Below are 18,943 nucleotides of genomic sequence, written 5' to 3'. Positions count from 1 at the left end.
GTAGTTCTTTTCCCCTGTTCAGAGAAATAAGTAAATGAAGTCGCTTGCATTACTTACCATAAAGTAGTGTGAAATTAACAGCTTTTGACCACTAGATGCCACTGCTCCTGCTATACCGCCACAATTCTATCCATTTTGCTGGTCTCCTATGTTTATTAAATAGATCAAAACATTTCCTTTGCAACTTTGGGTACAAAACCAATAGATATGGCTCATGATTAAAATAAATTGTGGCCATCCTCACAATTCAAGCCAGTTCTCCATGAAAGAAAATCAGATTGTCAAACAGAGAGCTGATACTGTACACTGACTGTACAAAACATTAACAATACTGAGTTGCCCCCCCTCTTTGCCCTCAGAACAGCCTCAATTCGCCTGGGCATTGACTCTACAAGGTGTCGAAAGCGTTCCACAGGGATGCTGGCCCATGTTGACTGCAATGCTTCCCACAGTTGTGCCAAGTTGGCAGGATGTCATTTGGGTGGTGGATCATTCTTGAAACACACGGGAAACAGCATTGCAGTTCTTGACGCAAAATGGTGCACCTGGCACCTACTACCATACCCCTTTCAAAGGCACTTAAATCTTTCGTCTTGCCCATTCCCTCTGAATGGCACACATACATGTGTCAATTGTCTCAAGGCTTTAAAATCCTTCTTTAACCTGTCTCCTCCCCTTAATCTACACTGATTGAACAAGTGACATCAATAAGGGATCATAGCTTTCACATGGTCAAAACACGTAATGGAAAGAGCAGGTGTTCATAATGTTTTGTACAATCAGTGAAAACTGTATAAGGGTGGCAGGTTGCTTAGCAGTTAGAGTATTGGGCCAGTAACCAACAGATTGGTGATTCGAATACCCGAGCCCACAAGGTAAAAAATCCTGTTTGATGTGCCTTTGAGCCAGGCACTTAACCTTCATTTGCTCCAGGGGCGCCGTGTTACTATAGCTGACCCTGTAAAACAACACATTTCTCTGCATCTATCCGGTGTGTGACAATACATTTATTTATTACATATTTTTACTGGTTATTGGGGTGGGATTAGCATGGACTGTGAGTGGTCCGGTGGTGGCTTTTGAATTTTGGAGGGGGGATTTCCTCATGTCTTAGTCATTGGTAGGAAGAGATTTGGTCCAAATCGGATGCTGGGTACTATATTTATTGAACATGATCAGAATCCTATGAATTAAATTGGCCAATTTGGGTGCAATCAATTAGCTTAATTTCTCAGATAACATATTATTTCAGCAAAATAATGTTGTTTCAGGAATGCCACGTGTACCTGTTTTGAACTACAGAAACAATTTCAGAACAAGCAGATGGTGAGTGTCATGGCATGCTGAATTGACATGTAACAACTCGCTAGCTAGCCAGCTAATGTTAGCTAGGCTAATTGAGACTATAACTTTAACTGTGGGCTTTCACCCCTTCCAAATCAAATCAAATGTATTTATATAGCCCTTCTTACATCAGCTGATATATCAAAGTGCTGTACAGAAACTCAGCCTAAAACCCCAAACAGCAAGCAATGCAGGTGTAGAAGCACCATTCAGATTATTAACTTCTTATGGATTGGTGGTGCTATTTTCACATCCGGATGAAAAGTGTGCCCTAAGTAAACTGCCTGCTACTCAGGCCCAGAAGCTAGAATATGCATATAATTGGTAGATTTAGAACACGCTAAAGTATCTAAAACTGTTTGAATGATGTCTGTGAGTATAACAGAACTTATTTGGCAGGCAAAACCCCGAGGACAAACCATCCAGGATTTTTATTTTTTTGAGGTCACTCTTTTCAATGTAGTTTTCATTGAGAATCTAGAATTGTAAGGCAGTTGCTTGCAGTTCCTATCGCAGTTGGAACTGCAGTTTTCCACTGGATGTCAACAGTCTTTAGAAATTGGTTGATGTTTTTCCTTCGTGTAATGAAGAAGTAGCCCTGTTCAGAACGAGGGTAGAGTGAAGTGTACTGTTTGATATAGGCGTGTGACCTGAAAAGCACGCTCCACTTTGTTTTCCTCTGATATTGAACGCAGTTTATCCCGTCTTAACCTGTTATGGTATAGGGGGCAGTATTTTCACGGCTGGATAAAAAAATGTACCCGATTTAATCTGGTTACTAATCCTACCCAGTAACTAGAATATGCATATACTTATTATATATGGATAGAAAACACCCTAAAGTTTCTAAAACTGTTTGAATGGTGTCTGTGAGTATAACAGAACTCATTTGGCAGGCAAAACCCTGAGACAGATTCTGACAGGAAGTGGATACCTGATGTGTTGAATTGACTTTAAGCCTATGCCATTGAAAAACAAAGGGGCTGAGGAATGTTTTGGCACTTCCTATTGCTTCCACTAGATGTCACCAGCCTTTACAAAGTGTTTTGAGTCTTATACTGTGAGATCTGACCGAACAAGAGCCTTGGAACGGTGATGGCCCATTAGACACCTGGCGTGCGAGTTGATGTTGGGTACTCTCGTTCCAATACGTTTTTAAAGAGAACCCAATCGTCCGCCTTGAATTTTATTCATGTTCTGGTTAAAAAAGGCACTAATGATTTATGCGATACAACGTTTGAACGAACGTAAATATATTTTTTCCGTTCGTGAAGTGAAGTGAAGTCCGGCTGGCTGGCTTAGATCATGTGCTAACAACACGGAGCTTTTTGGACATAAATGATGAGCTTTTTTGAACAAAACTACATTCGTTATGGACCTGGGATTCCTGGAAGTGACATCTGATGAAGACAATCAAAAGGTAATGGATTATTTACATAGTATTTTCGATTTTAGATCTCTCCAACATGGCGGTTAGTCTGTATCGCAAAGCGTATTTTTCTGGGCGCAGTGCTCAGATTATTGCAAAGTGTGATTTCCCAGTAAGGTTATTTTTAAATCTGGCAAGTCGATTGCGTTCAAGAGATGTAAATCTATAATTCTTTGAATGACAATATAATATTTTACCAATGTTTTCTAAAATTAATTAATTACTTTGTTGTGATGACTTGACTGCCGGTTATTGGAGGGAAACGATTTCCTGAACATCAACGCCATAGTAAAACGCTGTTTTTGGATATAAATATGAACTTGATAGAACTAGAAATGCATGCATTGTCTAACATAATGTCCTAGGAGTGTCATCTGATGGAGATTGTAAAAGGTTAGTGCATAATTTTAGCAGATTTTATGCTTTTGGTGACACCTGTCTTTGAATTGACAATACATTACACACAGCTATTGTCAATGTACTCTCCTAACATAACCTAACTTTATGCTTTCGCCGTAAAACCTTTTTGAAATCGGACAACGTGGTTAGATTAAGGAGATGTTTATCTTTCAAAGGGTGTAAGATAGTTGTATGTTTGAGAAATTTGAATTTTGACATTTATTTGGTTTCAAATTTGCCGCTCTTGAAATGCACCTGCTGTTGATAGGGTGCGCCACGGGTGGCACGCTAGCGTCCCACATAGCCCCAAGAAGTTAAATTTTATCGATTATTTACATAAAAAAAATACCTAAAGTTGTTTTAGGAAAGTTGTTTGAAATGTTTGGACAAAGATTACAGGTAACTTATGAGATATTTTGTAGTCATGTTGCGCACGTTGGAACCAGTGTTTTTCTGGATCAAACACGCCAAATAAATGGACATTTTGGATATATAACGATGGAATTAATCGAACAAAAGGACCATTTGTGATGTTTATGGGACATATTGGAGTGCCAACAGAAGAAGCTCGTCAAAGGTAAGGCATTAATTATATCGTTATTTCTGAGTTTTGTGTCGCACCTGGCTGGATGAAACATGATTGTCTGTGTTTGATGGGGTGCTGTCCTCAGATAATAGCATGGTTTGCTTTCGCCGTAAAGCCTTTTTGAAATCTGACACAGTGGCTAGATTAACAAGAAGTTCAGCTTTAATTTGGTGTATTGCACTTGTGAACGTATGAAAGTTAAATATTTGTTCTACTTTTTTTTTTTTTGCGCTCTGCCATTTCACCGGATGTTGTCAAATCGATCCTGTTAACGGGATTTGAGCCATAAGAAGTTTTAAGTAGCACCCTACCTGTTGGTTCTTGGTGTTATTTATCTTTTTTATTTTAATCCCATTTTCCATTGATTAGATATCTAGATATCTCCTAATAACTTTATGAACGCAGCCTTGTGCTCTATGACTGCTTAAACGTTGAAAATGATCCATTTGTCACATCCCTAATCAGCACTTAACTCACAGTGTGCACAGCTCCCCAGACAGGCAGTGTTGCTGCACACGGTGGGATATAGGATTCGTATTAATTTGTGGGATTAGAAACTATGAAACAAAACGACAGAAATCCTTTGAAAACAGCTACTGCACCATTTTTCTGCTAAAATTCGCAACTCACACTTGTTCATAATTTACTTTTGCCTCTTTTTATTCGAAAATGTGAATGTAATGCTAACACTGTAGAGCCCTGCAAATTGACCACCCGTCAACATGGCTGGTGAAATTGACATTCTTACCTAAATCTACCAGAGAGGGACTGAGAACACAACTTTACCAGGTAAGTTGACTGAGAACACATTCTCATTTACAGCAACGACCTGGGGAATAGTTACAGGGGAGAGGACGAGGGATGAATGAGCCTTGCTCATCACCCAAGCCACACAGCCCAAGATCCCAGCATGCTTTACTCTTCCCGCTAAGACTACCACCACACAAAACACACACTCACAGAGAGAAACCCAAATATTTATCCGCATTCTTTCACATCTTTATCTGGACTGGCCGGCTGCTGGGAGTCCATTGAGCGGTAATCAGGGCTTTGGCTTACAGAATGCTCACACAGGAAGTGCACTTCATCTGCTCTGCTGCTTCCATTTGGCCTCGGAGCCACCAGGCATCTCAACAGCAGGACGTGGGAAATCACAACAACAAACCAGAGCAGGGAAACAACTTGTGCCCACGCACATGACATGGGAGCCACTGACGACTTACAACAGTCCCCCTCTGGTATCGCATGGATGAGAATGGAGTTTGTGTGCCATGCTGCATAGAGAGGCAGCCAAATGGCTTTCATGAGGAGTGCTAAGTGCGTGTCGTGTGTCTCCTTTCATTCCAAGCCTCTTCGAGACAAGCCTGTGGGGGGGGGGTTGTCTACCAAGCGAACAATTGGGAATTGTTTTAAAAATGTTCACACCAAGGATTATTTTGGGATTTGAGTTAGAATTTTAGGTATTAGCCCATAGAAACGCATTGAATAACAGATTCACACATGGAAAAACAGTCAAAAAATAAATCAAATAGGCATATCTTTTGGGGTATCGGTCCTATATCTGAGACCCGCGACTAACTTTTTTCCTCAATTGCGCATCACAAATGTGACCCGATTCAGGAAACTAGGTGTATGTCGCAAGTCACGACTTCACAGGAGAGCTGTTTGGACAGAAATGCCTTCTTGAACATGTGAACTTTCATGTGCCTTAATATCAAACTTATATGCCATCTGTAAATACAAATAGAATTGTTAAATTACGAGCCTAGTCGGTTTAGCCACAGAAAAAGAGTGCAACCTTCCCTCTAGCCATGATTGGCTGAAATAATGAGTGGGCTGGACATGTCGAGAGATGAGTTTGGTTTGCATGCGTCTGTCTATTGGAGCTGGTCAGTATGTCTTGGTAATCGTGTCAAACGCAGCTTTTTTAAATGTATTGCCTAGTAAAACTGCATAAACCTAAATGTCAAGTTAAAGTGTACCGTTAGCTAGCTAACGTTAGATGGCTGGCTGGCTAGCTAACGTTATGTGTACGCTCTCCACTTTCTGGAGGACTGAGTTTTGAAATCAGTGGAATTTGAGTATAATAGCTAAGTAGATGGAGAAAACACCAGTCTGGATTACATCGTCAAACTATGGGCAACCATGCATGGCATCAGACAGGAGACACGTCCAACCATGATGTATACTGGTGAGAGTCTAGCTAGCTACATTTTCAGATATTACACATTTCTAATTTTGACAGAAAGTGGTTTCATTTCAAGTGTATTGTTAGCTAGCTAGCATTAGCTGGCTGGGTTGCTAGCTAACGTTATGTGTATGATCTTATTCTTCGTATCTCAGACACATTTGCTTGACTAGTTATAGCCATAGAACCTGGTTGTTAGCTACCTGTAGATTCATACAGGGTAGTAATGTCACGAGTTGTGATTATGGTCCATTGTTTAGCTAGCTAGCTACATGTCTTAACAAAAGACTCCATTAACTTTGACAAAGTATTTTCCTTTCAAGTTAGTGTACTGTTAGCTAGCTAACGTTAGCTGGCTGGCTCACTAACTAGCATAACGTCATGTTAATTAGCTTTCCATGGGGTGCGGACATCGATTCTAGGGGGTTAACTGATTAGACGAGTTAGCGTCGGCATGCAAATGGAGCCTAAACGGGGTGGGCTGGTGTAAATCAATGGGAGGTCACCGTGGTAACACCAGAAGACGTGTTCAGCTGGGAATTAACTAACACACACACACACACACGCCTGTCTAGAGCAGTAAGGCCGAGTTAAACCCCTTCAGAGAAGGGCGGTTTGGAGAAGGCTCCTCAAGATTGGAGAGCACTCGACTGGAGCGCCGAGTAGCGTAGTGTGGCAGACAGCTGCTACCGCCCTGCCAAATCCCCACCAAAGCCCTGTGCACAGAGAGAGAAGGTGAGGGAGACCGACAGGGATGAGAGTTGGTGGATACAGATTAGGGAGAAAAGAGGGTAAAGAAGCTCAAAAGAAAGGAGGAGAAAGGAGGCTGCCGTGGAGTGAAAGTGGAGGTGCTGGGCGGGGTGAAGAGGCCAGTGCAGCGAGAAGCCATTTCTTGGCTGATCTCAACTTTTCCCCTCACTCAGTGAACAGAGTCTAAAGCCATTAGCAACACAGAGGGAGATTTGAGAGCCTTTCCCATAGACCTCCTTCATACAGAGTGGGAGCAGGATGAGGGGGTCAAAGCTAGCTTAAGAATAGCCACAGGGGTAGGAGTAGGGCTTGAGCACCAAACAATGCATGATGGATAGCTGGGGACCAAGGGAGGGCCCACAAAAGAGCAGGAAATAAAATCACAAAGAGTTGGAAACACATACACTCGGCGATGGCAGGCAGAATACTGTGAAACCCTTGTTCTGCCCCTTTAGCTGATTTTGTTTATGTTCTTTGATCTTGAAAACAGAAGTAGATGTTACATGGATAGAAAGGGAGACTGACAATACGAGGGCTAGTTCTCCATTGAACGCACTCATTCAGTGTGATGGATGCATGAGAACATGAGCATGAGGAAGCCTGAAGTCAAGCAGTCATGGTGACTGTGGGGACGGGGCTGTATATTTGAAGTCATGGTGATTGGTCGAGCGTTGAAATATCTGATGCATAATCATAAATGAAATAGAATCTTGCCCTGACTGTGGTGTCATTGTTGGCCAGGGGGAAGAGTGCCTCTGGGATGGAGCTGGAGAGGCTCTTTAGAATTAGCAGGACAAGTCCACACCATCTGTTCTCGCCACACAGTGTAGAGGTGTTCAGACTCCTCACTCCCCATGCCAAACAGTCAAACAGCTGGCAGGGCAGGGAGCCTGCAGTCTCTCCTCCAAGCTCCGGATGGGATCCTCCACCACCGAGCAGCAGAGATGAGCGACAGTGTGGAGCAGGGGCAGGCAGAGAGAAGAATGCACAAGTGTGTCACGGATCTCAACTGGCTGGAAGAAGACATTCTGAACAGAGACACAGAAACTGTGATTGCAGACGCCTCGTAGTAAAACGCTTTGTTTGGTGGGGAGAATTTTATTTTATTTTCAAAACTGACAGCTTGACATAACTTGCCACAAAAAAAAAACGACCTTTTAAACAAAAAAAATGAAATAGGTCAGCAACAACTTACGTTCCTGACACTAAGAACAAAACAAAAGGCGATCAACTTAAGACTTCACCACGACCAGGCTTTGCATGGCATGAGAGATTCTTCACTGCTTAGAGTTCCCTGGCGACAGTCTCCAGGAAACCAACTGCACCCCCCCTCCACTCACTCCCATCTCCCCCCTCTCTGACAGTGTTTGCTGGTTGCCGTGCTGCTCCTGAAATGACGGCAGCATGCTCAGACACGCCGGCAGAGGAATGCAGCGAACCAGCCTCCACTGCTCCGTCTGTACATCCGAGCAGGGGCCTGTCACCATGGAGACAATCGGTCAGCCCCACATAGGCAGGTAAAAAACAAAACAACAGCCACCAGTTAGCTAACTGGATCACAACTTCCTTCCTGTCTGCACGGTCTCAAACATGGCCGCCTACGGGGAGGAAACCAAAACTGGGGTGAATTGTACAGAAACCACCTTGGTTGTAGTGAGCTGCCGTACTGGTAAGTCGCTGTAGTGAGTAACTGCAACGTGACTAGGCTATATAATGTGAGTGTTTCCGCTCCGTTCCCAGGCATTCCACTGGGAGATGTTGATGTGTTGAGACACCAGTCGTCTCGTTCTCCGCTGCCTGCTTCCCAACCTATCGTCTTAACAGTCCCTCCCTGTCTCAATCTAGTCAGGTCATTAATCTACACCAAGCCTCCTCACAGACTGACAACACAGAAACATAGAGATCTAAAAGAGACTGGGGACAAAATAGAGCCGACTGGAGCATCAAACTATGTGGATGAGTCGTGTGTGTGTGTGTGTGTGTGTGTGGCTCAGCTCTCGCTACCGCCTGCCAGTGACTCATGCTGCTGGATCAGACCAGGAGAGAGAACAGTCAATGCAGTGTGTGTGTGTGCTCTCTCTCTCACACAAAATGATCCCTTATTGATGTCACTTGTTAAATCCACTTCAATCAGTTTAGATGAAGGGGAGGAGGGAGACAGGTTAAAGAAGTATATTTAAGCATTGAGACAATTGAGACATGGATTGTGTGTGTGTGTGCCATTCAGAGGGTGAATGGGCAAGACAAAAGATGTAAGTGCCTTTGAACGGGGTATGGTAGTAGGTGCCAGGCTCACCGGTTTGTGTCAAGAACCGCAACGCTGCTGGGATGTTCACACAACAGTTTCCCGTGTGTATCAAGAATGGTCCACCACCAATAGGAAATCCAGACAACTTGACAACTGTGTGAAGCATTGGAGTCAACGAGGTCCAGCATCCCTGTGAAATGCTTTCGACACCTTGTAGAGTCCATGCCCAATGAATTGAGCCTGTTCTGAGGGAAAAGGGGGGATACACCTCAATATTAGGAAAGTGTTCATGTTTTGTACACTCAGTGTTTCTGACAGGGAGTCAGAGCACTTAAAGCTGGAGGGTGTTCCACTGCAACAAAGCCATCTATAAGTAAAAACGATGACAGTCAGAGTGTATGAATATGAACGCTCACACAGGCGAAGCCAAGCCAATGGAAACATAGAACAGGCTCCATTACTGCATGTTTTCTTCTGCGTGACTCTGGTACCTGTGAGAGCTGAGAGGCTGATGGAGTGGACTGCCTGCTGAGAGCAAGGCGAGGAGAGGAATCACACTTTTAAATTGGAAAGGTGCTCTCTCTGACAGGAGGGCTGGCTGCGGACAATTAGCGCAATGCAGAACTTCAATCACAGAATAAATGTTTCATAAGGCATTGGAGAGAGAGAGAGGGCAATGGGAGAGAGACGTGGCCTGAGATTGGAGTTATGCCTGGCTGGAACAGGTTGCCAGAGCGCACTGCAGCACTGATGGCTTAGGAAAGCCTGCTCTCCATGGAATCCACCTGGACTGCAGTGTGTGTGTGGGTGTCCTACCTCTCTCAACTCTTAGGCCAGTAGATAAAAGGCATTAGAACAATAGCCACACACAAAAGACAAGTTCTGTGAGCTAGTGAAAGGCTTTGTAGCAGAGTCTGTCTCGCTTTTAGCGAGAGAGCTGTGCCAAAACCACTCTCCTGAGATTTCCCCCAACTCTGGACATCATCCAGAGCAAATACGCACAGAAACATTGGATGGTGAATCGCAGCGTGTACATATTTTAACACACAAAACAAAAGGCAATATATCAGATGCCCTTTCCAAATGAGACAACAGCCCAAGTGCACTCATTAAGAACAATGTGTTTCACTGTGTTTGTGACACCCACCCGGGCAAAAACTCCACTTCCCAGATTCAATCATATCTGGCTACAGCCAGTAGGCCCATTGCTGCCTCAATGTCATTTCTATGATAATTGCATACACACCCACAAGTCAATCTACTGCTTCAATGACTTCCAGAGCAATTCATTCTGTGAGGCCCGCCGGCAAAAGCCAGAAGAATAAGGTGTAGGCTGGAAAGGTAGAAAAGACCATCCCTGTATGTGGAGGAAAGAGAGGGGAGAGAGACGTAGCCCGAATGCTCCTTCCTACAGAAGGCTTGATATACACCTAACACAGTCGCTGTGTAGGCTACATGTTATCACACATGAGATGCTTCCATCTCTATGGCAATAAAAGCCTTTTTATAAATGTGTTCTAGATTGATTTCTCCCCTGCTGAGACAATTAAACGCAGCATATTACTGTTGCATTGATGGAGTGAGAACAAAGCTTTGAATGGTTCACCATCATCTATTTTCCAAATTCTGTTTTTGAAAAGCTAAACCGATGACAAACTCCCGTTTTGATCCCACTCATCACTCTGTGAGAGGGACAATGTAGAATCCCTGTCCAGCATGTGGTGGACGTGTCTGGCTGGGTAGTATTGCCATGCCTGCTATGGATGAAGCTACTGCCAACACAGAACACATCCAACCGCAGACTAATCCCTGGGTGGGGAGGGAGGGGTGACGACAGCCCGTCCTGGCCTGCACCCACTGTAATATGACACTCTCCAGTATGGAGGGAAGAAACAGGCTTGCTTAATCTGGGGAGACTACAAGCCCTCCAGGAGTGCAATATGATGGGGAAAACGATACACTCCCTGCTTCAATGCAGGGTTAAGCATGTGTGTGAACCGGACAAAGTCCCATTTGTACTGGTCGGGCACCGGGCATAGAGACGGGTCTCTCAGCACTGCTGCTCAGACACAATACTGGAAGAGAGGAGCAGATGCCACAGGAGGATGTGAAATCAGTCAGCCACAGACACAGTGAAATACAGCAGACCTGTGTAAAGACTACAGAGACAGACACCCAGGAGTATGAGTCAAATGAGGTTCTCTGTGACACACACACAAATTCAGCTCGATGATGTACAGATGTGAGCGAGCAGACGTGCACACCCGAGCGCAAAATGAAAACAAACACTCACACATTATGGCGCGCCAGGGCTGTGTGTGCATGAAATGTGTGTGGCTCTCAAGGGAGCTTGAATCAGCAGTATACATACACACATCTGTATCATGAGTCCAGTTTTAATGAGCAGCTGTGCTGGGGCCTTAATGGAATACTGAGTAGAGGGCCACTATGGGAATTCACCTGCCAGATGGATTCCCTTTCCTGCCCATTTATAAACAGTAGTGCTGAGCCAACATTTCAGAGGGTTTTCGGTTATTAAACAACTGATTGACCGACATCGGTTCAATTATTTGAATTCCATTTAGTTCGTTTTTTTTGTGAGCCCAACGTGCCATTTCTCTGGTAAGAAATCAAGTCAAGAACTATGTGCAACGCTGGGATGAAGGGAGTTGTAGTTTTTGTTTAGCTAATATTGAACCTAGTTCAGCACAGAAATGTTGTAATTAACTACAATGACCATGTTTACTGTACATGCGCACAGTATTCTGGATAGTAGCTCATATCCTGCTTAAGGTACCCATGAATAAACAGAATATTCCTAATTTAAACTAATATGGGTTAAATGGAATAGTAACTGAAATCTGGACACTGACTGTAGGTCTATAACCTCTCACATGTAGCATAATATAATATTAACTCCTGCAGAATTATGTGTTTCTTTCAGTAAAATGATACAACAAATGTTCATTTTGTTTCAGGAACAGGAGTGGAGAAATATGATTTAATTCAGCATCTCTTGAGAAAATGTGAATGCCCTTGTTTGGTGTTATGTTTGACACTTCTGCAAGCACAATATTTCAACCACATAAAATATGCACCCAAAACTAACTGCACAAGTTTCATATTTTTCTCAGCTTTTAATTTCCTTAAAACCAGACAAACTGATCACAATTGGACATTTTGCAAAGGAACAAATCTTTCCACTGTTTTGGAGGTATTGCGTTTTCTCCCCGGTCCCTAAACAAAACAGACAGCTTTACAGGTGTTAACTAGATTACTAATGCATTCATTCTATTGATGTTATTCTGGTGAGCACTACTTTATTTAGTCTTCTAGGGCAACAAGTTATGACAGAAGAGAAGCTGGATGTATCTAACTATAGTTGACAAACAAATGGCCTACCAAATGTTGGAAATTATAAGCAGAAATGTATCTAAATTAGGGGTGTAAGTAGCCTAAGCCAGTAGACTATACGGTCCAGTACGGAGGAGTATTAGGAAAACAAATTCTTATGGTGGATAGGACTGCACAGGTAGCCCACTTTTTGAACATAAAAACATCACACAACAACCATGATATGCAAAACTGTTTGTTTTTTCATGAAACAGTATCCCGTCTAAAATCAGAATATCCCAGGCATCTTATTCAGGCATTTTGGGGGTATTGTGAACAGGATATGATGTTTATATGCGTCAACTCAAAAACAGTATACTTGAGTATCCCAAATAATAACAGGATATTAGTGTGCATGTAAACGTGGTCAATGAACTGTTAAGGCTCCATGGATTGATGAGGAATTGGCAAACTGTATGGTTGAAAGAGATGGGGGGAAAATGAGTGGCTAATAAATCTTTCACCGAATCAGATGGCTTATTCATCACAAAACTATTTGATGTTGCCAATTATTTTAATGATTATTTAATTGAAAAAGTGGGCAAACTTAGGCAGGAAATGCCAACAACGAACAGTGAGCAATTGTATTCATGCATAAAAAAAACAAAATGAAAGAAAATCATTGCAAGTTAGAATTTTGCAAAGTTAGTGTGGGAGAGGTGGAAACAATGTTATTATTGATCAATAATGACAAACCTCCTGGAATTGACAACATAGATGGAAAGCTTCTGAGGATTGTAGCTGACTCAATTGCCACTCCTATCTGTCATATCAAAGTAATTACGCTGCCCAAGAGAGGTAAAGTGGCCTTTACTGGTTCTAACAGCAGACCTATCAGCTTGCTGCCAGCTCTTAGCAATCTGTTGGAAAAAATTGTGTTTGACCAAATACAATGCTATTTCTTTGTAAACAAATTAACAACAGACTTTCAGCATGCTTATAGAGCAGGGCACTCAACATGTATTGCACTGACACAAATAACTGATGATTGGTTGAAAGAAATTGATAATGAAAATATTGTGGGAGCTGTACTGTTAGATTTCAGTGCAGTCTTTAATATTATTGACCATAACCTGTTGTTGAAAAAACTTGTGTTATGGCTTTTCAACCTCAGCTCTGAATCCACGATATGGCAATCTATCTAATAGAATTCAAAGGGTTTTCTTGAATGGAAGCTTCTCTAATGTCAAACATGTAAAGTGTGGTCTACAGCAGGGCAGCTCTCTAAGCCCTCTTCTCTTTTCTATTTTTACCATTGACCTGCCACAGGCATTAAACAAAGCATGCGTGTCCATGTATGCTGATGATTCAACCATATATGCATCAACAACCACAACTAATGAAGTCACTGAAACCCTTAAAGAGTTGCAGTCTGTTTTGGAATGGGTGGCCAGTAATAAACTAATCCTGAACATCTCTAAAACTAAGAGCATTATTTTTGGTACAAATCATTCCTTAAGTTCTAGACCTCAACTGAATCTGGTAATGAATGGTGTGGCTGTTGAACAAGTTGAGGACACTAAATTAGTTGGCGTTACTTTAGATTGTAAACTGCCATGGTCAAAACATAGATTCAACGGTTGTAAAGAAGGAGAGAGGTCTGGCCGTAATAAAAAGATGCTCTGCTTTTTTGACACCACACTCCAAAAAGCAAGTTCTGCAGGCTCTAGTTTTGTCTAATCTTGATTATTGTCCAGTCGTGTGGTCTAGTGCTGCAAGGAAAGACCTAGTTAAGCTGCAGCTAGCCCAGAACAGAGCGGCACGTTTTGATCTTCATTGTAATCGGAGGGTTGAAATAAACACTGTCTCTCTCTCTTGGCTAGGAGTTGAGGAGAGACTGACTGCATCACTTCTTCTTATAAGAAACATTAATGTGTTGAAAATCCCAAAATGTTTGCATAGTCAACTTACACACAGCTCTGACACACACACTTATCCCAGCAGACATGCCACCAGGGGTCTTTTCAGTCTCCCAAATCCAGAACAAATTCAAGTGTACAGTATTATATAGAGCCCTAATTGCATGGAACTTCCTTCCATCTCATATTGCTCAAATAAACAGCAAACCTGGTTTTAAAAGAAAACAGATAAAGCAACACCTCACAGCACAACGCCTCCCCCTTATTTGACCTAGATAGTTTGTGTGTATGCATTGATATCTAGGCTATGTGTCCCTTTTAAAAAAATGTATGTATGTAGTTCTGTCTTTGAGCTGTTCTTGTCTATTGATGTTTTGTATTATGTTTCATGTTGTGTATGGACCCCAGGAAAAGTAGCTGCTGCTTTTGCAACAGCTAGTGGGGATCCTAATAAAATACTAAATACCAAATGACCATAATCCATTGCGCCAGTTTTTGTCCGGCACAGAGACGATCAGAGAGGAAGAGGCATGCGAGAGGTTTCACTCTCGCCAAAATCTTTCCAAAATAAGCCCAATGCATTTTTCTAAAGGCTTATTTTTGACCTAAGCTTGTCGCCTGCCTTCCCGTCTTTGGGACAACGACTCCCATTGTTAGGGCATTGACATAAGCATCTCGTCATTGTATACAGATCTCTGGACAGACACACTTTAATGCCTGCTACATTAGGTTGATACACACAGACCGCATAGACCGTATGGGAGATAAATGTACACAACACAACCAGGAGAGACAGAGACAGTTCGTGAAAGTATACCTTATCTACTTTGAGGAACTAGTCAAATTATTTCGTTAGACAGCTCTGCATCATACTTAGGCAGGCTAGCTAAATAGGATGACTGAAGACAGAACAGTATAGGGAACCCAAAAAGACAAATGGCCTGACTGGCTGACTGTTACTGCCTGAGCAGAGATGGTTACTTTAAGGAATGAAAAATAATAAAGTAATACAATAAAAACTAAGTAATCACCACAACTGAAATATTTTATTATTTCATAGTAATTTCCTATTTTTCTATTGATGTCTACCCAATGTGAAGCTGACAGAGACAATGGAAAATATATGTTTTGGGAATTGAATGTTCACTATTTTTGGCTTTGAAATTTCCATTAAAATGCTTTAAAATCATTGTATTGTCATGTTTTTAAAAAATTCTCAAAACCGAAACCTTTGATTATTTTTCAGAATCGAACCGAAACGCAACAACCACTAAATCGCTCAGAACTAATAAAAAGATTCAATGATGAACGTGTGGTTTCAGCCCGTCAGTGTAGCTGTGACGATACCAGTATCGAGAATTTTTTTCCATGGCAAAAATGAAAACACGAACAAGACCAAACTCTTTGATCCTTTAAAAACCTGCTGTGTGTAAATAGTGCCATATAAAATCTGTCTTTTTTTTTTTACCTGATTCTGTTTTTTTTCCCAAATTCCGTTTTGTTTTTCCAGATTTCTGTTATTAGGAGAGCTCCTAACAATAGAGCACTTTTTTCACCTCTGAAGGTGAAATGTGTACTTACATTCTGAAATCTTGCTCTGATTTATCATCCAAAGGGTCCCAGAGATAACATGAAGTGTCATTTTGTTAGATAAAATCCTTTTTCATACCCTAAAAGAAGTCCATATAGCATGCACGATTGATTTTGTATTTACACTCGTTCAATTTGCAAAGAAAGGAAACTGTGAAAATCTCACCCTAAAAGTTGTTTCAATGACTCAAATCACATTTGTATGTATTCCTCAGAGATCCTAGAAGGTAACAAGACTTCACTATATCATTAGGGGTGTAGAGCGACGCCTTCATGGCACGCCAATGACACAGTCGGCCATCACTTGAACGACTGTATCTTTGTCAAATAAGCACCAATCGGGGTCAAACAAGCTAGATAGCCAATGAGCTGGGCTTTACGGGAGTATCCGGAAACCATGTATATGTCGTAAAATGTAGCTACTAACCTTGTAGGACAGCATGCCTTTTCATTTTGGACAAAAATTCGACGGATATTCAGAGTTATGAAGTTATGAATACTGGTTGTTTTGCAAATGTTGAACTTATAATATGGCTACTAATACTTGGAAAGCTAAATCAAAGTCCAAGTATACAGACTTGACGATATTCTTGCAGAAAAATGTAATATGAATGTGAATGTCTCCTTCACGATTTGCCCAAACGTACCTGAGGACTTCACACTAAAAGTCTTGTAGTTCACTCAAACTTCAAGTTATCCATCAAACTTTGCACATACAATGCTGCCATCTTGTGGACACTATCGTAATTACAGCCAGAGTGACGGCTAGAACTATGACCTTTCTCTTGCATTTCAAAGACTGTGGTAGAAAAAGACCGGCTGGTTTTTTCTTTGTATTTTATTCTACCAGATCTAGTGTGTTATATTCTTCTACATTCAATTCACATTTCCAAAAACGTTAAAGTGTTTCCTTTCAAATGGTACCAAGAATATGCATATCCTTGCTTCAGGGCCTGAGCTACGGGCAGTTAGATTTGGGTATGTCATTTACGACTAAAATTGAAAAAAGGGGCTATCCCTAAGAAGTTTAACATTTTATTTAGGTTTTTGGGAAAGCATTTCCACCTCAACCAAAAGAAGGTTATCATTAGCATCATCACTAACAGCTACACGAAATGTAGACATATGCGCGCACCGCACACATACGCGCATGCCTGTTCAGAAAATTGCATGAAAATACAAATCAGGGATGCATTTTGTTAATGTCTTAAGATTTACAAGGGCAAATTAATGTATTTTCCAATAAATTGAGTTGATTTCCTACTAAATTCAACACATGCTAGAATATTGTTGAATTCCGTTTTAATGTCTGGATTCTGTCGGCGTTCTCTGCAAACGCAGATTTTATAGGGCCCTAAGTTTGGAAAATAAACATGGCTCTGGATTCCAACATTAGGGCTGTTTTCCTAAAGCAGTTAAATCCGCTTTCTGTTTTGTTTCCTTGCCACGATACTATTGCGATACTGTTATTGTCCCGGCCCTAAAAATGATATTTTGATAACAGGTTTCCAGAGAGCAAGACAGAAGTACCAGGGGAGTGAGATGGTGTACGACACTCATATATGACTAGCTAATATCTGATTAACCTGTTGGGGCTAGGGGGCAGTATTGAGAATTTTGGAAAAAATATGTGCCCATTTTTAACTGCCTCCTACACCAACTCAGAAGCTAGAATATGCATATTATTGTTCAGGTTTGGATAGAAAACACCCTAAAGTTTCTAAAACTGTTTGAATGGTGTCTGTGAGTATAACAGAACTCCTATGGCAGGCAAAAATCTGAGAAGGTTTCATGCAGGAAGTGGCCTGTCTGACAAGGAGTCGTTCTTGCCTCTGTTTACTGAAGAGTAAGGATCTTAGCTGTAACGTGACAATTCCTAGGGCTCCAATAGGCTCTCAGAACCCGGGAAAAACCTGAACGATGACGAGGCAGCCTCAGGCTGAAACACATTATCGCCTTTTCCAAGTGTCCCATTAGGTGACAATAGAATTAGGCGCGTGCGCGATTCGCCCCCGTGGAGTATTTTCATTCGGCTGTTTAGCTTATTGCAGATTCCCGGTCGGAATATTATCGCTTTTCTACGAGATAAATTGCATAAAAATTGATTTTAAACAGCGGTTGACATGCTTCGAAGTACGGTAATGGAATATTTAGAATTTTTTTGTCACGTTCTGCGCCATGCGCACGACCGTGATTTACAAAAAGCATAACAATTATTTTAAGAATTATAGATACATTACTCCTCTATGCACTCGATATGTCCGATTTTAAAATAGCTTTTCGGATGAAGCACATTTTGCAATAATCTAAGTACATAGCCCGGCATCACAGGGCTAGCTATTTAGATACCCACCCAGGTCAGCCTCCACCAAAATCACATTTCCTATAAGAAAAATGTTCTTACCTTGCTTGTTCTTCGTCAGAATACACTGCCAGGACTTCTACTTCAATAACAAATGTTGGTTTGGTCCCAAATAATCCATCGTTATATCCAAACAGCGACGTTTTGTTCGTGAGTTCTAGACACTATCAGAATGCTTCTTCACGGTGTCGTGCATGGCGCATTGGCGTGACAAAAATGTCTAAATATTCCATTACCGTACTTCGAAGCATGTCAACCGCTGTTTAAAACCAATTTTTATGCCATTTATCTCGTAGATAAGTGATAATATTCCGACCGGGAATATGCATTGAGCCTAAACAGCCGAATAAAATTTCTCCTCAGGAGCGAATCGTGCACGCGCCTCATTCAAAGGTCCTCTGAGCAGCCACTTACAAAAGGTGATAATGTGTTTCAGCCTGAGGCTCCCTCGTAAACCTTCAGGTTTTTTGCGGGTTCTGAGAGCCTATTGGAGCCCTGGGAATTGTCACGTTACAGCTAAGATCCTTACTTTTCAATAAAAAGATGCAAGACGCACGACTCCTTGTCAGACAGGGTACTTCCTGCTTGAAACCTTGTCAGGTTTTTGCCTGCCATAGGAGTTCTGTTATACTCACAGACACCATTCAAACAGTTTTAGAAAATTCAGAGTGTTTTCTATCCAAACCTGAACAATAATATGCATATTCTAGCTTCTGAGTTGGTGTAGGAGGCAGTTAAAAATGGGAACATATTTTTTCCAAAATTCTCAATACTGCCCCCTATCCCCAAAAGGTT

At 41.8% G+C, this 18,943-nt stretch overlaps 1 protein-coding gene across 8 annotated transcripts in view; it reads right to left on the bottom strand.

Annotated features, from left to right (window-relative positions):
- Positions 1-18,943, bottom strand: part of LOC115153188 (bifunctional heparan sulfate N-deacetylase/N-sulfotransferase 2) — a 200,448-nt gene that overhangs the window by 138,526 nt on the left and 42,979 nt on the right. The gene's annotated exons all lie outside the window — the stretch shown is intronic.

Source organism: Salmo trutta, chromosome 18 (assembly GCF_901001165.1).
Source record: "Salmo trutta chromosome 18, fSalTru1.1, whole genome shotgun sequence".
NCBI classification, from domain to species: Eukaryota; Metazoa; Chordata; class Actinopteri; order Salmoniformes; family Salmonidae; genus Salmo; species Salmo trutta.
Note: the sequence above shows the minus strand (reverse complement) of the source record. Positions and strands in the feature narration are given on the sequence as shown.